We start from the raw sequence: 5010 nt of genomic DNA on the forward strand, positions 1-5010 counted from the left end.
TACAGAATGCAGGCGTTAATACTAAAACAAAGAACAAAGAAGCCTAGAGAAAAGTATCTATTTTCGCTACAAGACTGAATACAATATAAGTAGCAACCAATACAGCCCTGATCCCACAAAGCACTTGAATATATGCTTTGTTATAAGCACGTGAATGTTCCTACTGACGTGTCTGACAGCCTATTTTTTTAATGTCACATCCAAATTTATGTCCCAATACATGAACTTTCTGCCTTAGCAATAAAGAACTAGAGCATCTTCCTACACAATTTATAACACTGAATTATTTTATATCCTCAGACTTCCTTTAAGGCAATACTTCTCTACCTCTTTATACTCAAGGCACCTTTCTTGAGATTCAGGGCACCCCTCAGAAAATGCCAACTCTTAGTTTTCACTCATTTTTTGCCTACAGAAAAATATTAGAGCATTTTTTTCTTGCAAAGAGCCACAGCAGGTCAGAATGGTTTTAACACTATGGATTAATATTTGAAATATCTGGATTTATCTTGTGAAACATGCTTGCACACCTAGCAGTGCTAACATTGGGTGGCACTCCATGGTACCCTTGAAAGAATCTCAAGGTACCATGGAACCCTGACTGAAAATCACTGCTTTACAGATATTAAGAGTTGTAGGAAAATGAAAACACATAATGGGACTGTTACATAATCTGTCTTTGCTCTTGCCGGAGAGCACATTTTTCTCACATACATGTTTGTTTATGTATGTGGAAGAACCACTGAGGGGTTACTCAGTTATGTAAATTTACTGCTATGTATAAGTACTTGCTGGATCTTAACTGAAGCATCTGGAGATGTAATTTCATGCCCTGGCAATAAAAATACAACTACATGTATTTGCTAAAAGTTCAATAAGGCAGAGCTGATAGCCTCTTAAATTTTTAAATTACTAATAGCTTTTATTTCTATCAAAAGCCAAGATACAAGCCAGCTGATATTTATGTTACAAACCTTTTTTTCTTTTTCTGGCTGAACAAGTGAAATTGCATGAAACACTATGAGCATCTAGACACAGGCTCTGGGGCGGAGGGGGAAGTGCTTTAATTAGAGTGGAGCCACTCTAATTACAGCACCTGCAGTGTCGCATGTATTCACCATCCCACACTTCAAAATGGTGGTGGGGGCACTTGAACTAAAGCTCATTCAGTGAAATGCAGGATGTTGAATACATGAGACAGAGGCTGTTGGAGCGTGTTAATTAACATACTCTGGCAGACTTGATTAATCGAGTCTGGTCCAATGCATGCTAATTAGCACATGTGAGAGCAGGCATCCAGTGTGTGTATAGATGCCCCCAAATTATGGACAAGAAATGAAAAACCTTATGCTGAGACAAGAAATGTAAAACCTGTCAACACATCTCCACCACTCCCACAATAACTACACGCCACAACAGAACCATCACCATTCCTGGATTTTACACCTGCTCTCCAGAAATGTAATATCTCATCCAGTGCACTAAATGCCCTGATAGAAAATGTATAGAAGAAACAAAACAGCAACTGCACACCAGAATGAACGCACACAAAAAACCTATCAAAGACAAAAATACCCAATTACCTATGGGTGCACACTTCTCACAAGAAAACCACTCTCTCTCCAATCTCAGTTGTAATTTTCAAAGGGAATTTACAAAATACCGTTCACAGATGAACCTACAAACTTCACTTCATCAACCTATTAGATACAAAAAATCATGGACTAAATATAGACATTAGATTTATGGCACATTATAACCTGCCTAACATCCGTCTCCCCAGGTAAATCCTCCACTTGTTACCAACTATTCTCATTCCCTTTCCCTCCACCCTCCTATCTCCCATTTTTTGACTACAGCTACATTCATTTCCCCTTCCCCCACCTCACCTACTGATCACCTCATCTACTCAATTTATATTTTAACTGGCTGGCTTTCTTGCATAGGTACTGGCTTCTGGCTGCTTTACCACTTTATCCAGGAAGAGCCCAGACCATCTGCAGATGCTTCTTCAGCCTGACAAAGGGTATTTGTGCCTGAAAGCTTGCTAAGAAGAATTTTTCCAGCTATTTGAGTTGGTCTAATACAGGGGTAAGCAAAGCCCCATCCCCCCAGCCCTGCTGCCCCTTGCCTGCCACCCAAAGCCTCTGCCACCCCAGCCCCTGTCTCCCAGCCCTACTGCTCCTTGCCCACCACCCAAAGCCCCTGGCTCCCCCAGCCCTGCTGCCCCTGGCCCCCCAGTCCAGGCTCTCTGGCTGCCAGCAGCTACCCCGGCTCTGGGTAGCTGCTGGAGCCTGGGCTGCTCCCAGCAGGGCTTGTAGTGTCCTAGCTGCTTGCTGGGAACAGTGCGGGCTCCCAGCTGGCAGCAGCTCCCCAGAGCCGGGGCCTACTGCAGCCGGGAAGCTGCAAACAGCTGTGCCGGGCTCATCACCTCCTTATTGGGGGCGGGGGAGAGACCAGGGCTGTGCTGCCTCAGGCCCCGCCCCACCGCCTGCTCCTAGGTGCACCTGCACGCACTGGTGCGGAGCTGGTGCCAGAGCCCGGCACAAGTGTTTGGAGCCTCCTGGCTGCAGCCAGCTCCGGCTCTGGGGAGCTGCTGCCAGCAGGGAGCCTGCACTGCTCCCAGAAGGCAGCTGGGATGCTGCAAGCCCTGCTGGGAGCAGCCCGGGCTCCATCGCTGGCAGCAGTTTTCTGGAACTGGGGCTGGCTGCGGCGTGCCAAGCAAAATGGCCTCACGTGCCACGCTCAGCACGCATGCCTAGGGTTGCCAACCACTGGTCTAATAAAAGATATCGGATTTACCCAAAGAACCTTGTCTGCCCAAGTTATGTATGAATTCTTATACAGTCTTTAACAGCTTCTGTACATCACATCCAACTGACTTGCAGCAATGAACTGAAGACAAACAATGTGCTAAATGGAAGACTAGCAACTGACTGAACAAAAATTGATTTTGAAACGTTCTTGGTACCCGCCCAGAGACCTATTGTTGCTGACCTAAGAGAAATTTGCTCTGTGGTGTGTCTAAGTTCAGGGTGTATATAAATGAGGAAGACCGAGATTCTTAGTAGATGAAGTATTACTTTATCTTCAGAGAACCATGTTCAATCTAACTATAGAAACTAAATAAAAATAGATATTTTTCCAGGCTATTTAAACAGAGTGTAATCAGAAAATACTTAGAATTGTGCTTAAAAATATGGCAGTTACTGATGATTCTCAGAAAACGTATAAGACCCCACTAGAGCTAGCTTATTATACACTTAATTTTTAAAGGCCATCCATTTTAAGGCTATGTACTTCATTCTTTGAGGAATATTTGTGATACACGTTAAGTAATTTTTATATTTTCCCTAGTAGCAGTCTGCAGTCATAAAAGATAAATTATCATAATTTAGGATCTCGGGGACAGGAGTCATCATATTGTGCTGAGTCAGGGAAACATCCACATCAGGGCACAAACACAGAGATGTGAAATTTTGTGTGGCTATTTAAGGAAGAAAAACCTATACCAAAGGACAAAGTCCTTCCACAAATAGCTCTGGGATGTATTTATTCAGGAACACGCTCAAGCTGAACTTTTTTTTTTTTTTTTTTGGGTAAGTATAGTCTTGCATCAAGATTTTGTTACTAATAAAAGCAAACACCTGGAAGATGGTGTGATTCTGGGCATAACCTGTTTCTGTCTCTGTGTGTGTGTGCATGTATTCTGAAGTGCACACTGTACGTTTATACCATTTTATCTGGTGCTATAACACTGTCAAATATGTCAAGCTAAGTTGTGTTTTGCCTGGTCACTTATGCAGCCTGGAAGTTCTCCAAGAAAAGCCCATGTACTAAAATAGTTCTGCATTATGTGAGAACCTTTTCTCCAAACCAGTACAGAGCCAATTTCCTGGTATGTTATTGCAGGGCACTGTGCTGTTGGAGGGAGCCATATTTTACCTAAGACAAAACCACAAGTGAATGATTAGTTGTAGTTTTTAAGAACACATTATGCTTTCTTTCAAAATATACTTCGTGACACTTACGTAAAAAGTACTTTTACCTATTGCATCATCTAAATTCCTTGCAGTGTCAATAATTCAAATATAATAAAAGCCTTAGTTTGTCGGCCCACCTGCCTGTCCATAATGCTCCGGGCCAACTGTGCATGTGCCACAGAGAGGGGGCGCGCTGCTTGGCTGAAAGGTCCTGGAGCGTTACAGACAGAGGGGGCAACGGAGCCACCACGCCACCCCCCTGCAAACAACAGCTAGCAGGGAGGAGGAGGTGGCAGGGAAGAAGGGAGGGAGGGAAGGGATGCAGGAAGGGGAAGGGGAGGCTTCCAGTGGCAGTGTCCCTCTGCTGCTGCACCCACCCCCCTCTGCTGCCACTACTGCCCAGCCCCAACAACTGGCAGAGAAGAGGAGATGGGGGGGATGGAAGGCAGAGAGGGGGAGGGGAGGCAGGGATGGGGAGATGTTGCCTGCCACCAGGTGTTGACGGCTGCTGCTATGCACAAGCTCCACCCCCCCGCCCAGTCCTGGGAGCCAACAGTGGTGCAGGGTGGAGTGGCAGGGGGTGGGGTGCATGGGGCCAGAGGCAGGGGGTGGAGGGGCACACAGGGCCAGAGGCGGAGCAGCGGCACCACAGGGCACTGGGTGGCAGCATTCTGTCCCCACCTGTCCCATCCAGTCATTCATGATGGGCAATTTGCTAGTACATAGTAATTTTCAATACCTGCTTTAAGCCATTGTATGTATGGCACATTTTATACACAAGGAGGTTGCATTTCCATGGTACATGGATTACTTCACATTGTTTCAAAAGTACTACAGGGTAAAGGTCATCAGATAGACCTAGGAGTATTTGCTGTTCTATGCATGAATGAGTTTTGACAAACTTCACTTCATAAATCTATTGGATACAAAAAAATCATAGACTAAATATAGACACTAGATTTATGGCACATTATAAGTTGCCTGCCATCTGATAACCCCAGGTAGCCTCTCTACATTTTACCAGCTA

The sequence above is a fragment of the Gavialis gangeticus genome, unplaced genomic scaffold (genome assembly GCF_001723915.1).
Source record: "Gavialis gangeticus isolate Ggan-Ray unplaced genomic scaffold, GavGan_comp1, whole genome shotgun sequence".
Taxonomy (NCBI): Eukaryota; Metazoa; Chordata; order Crocodylia; family Gavialidae; genus Gavialis; species Gavialis gangeticus.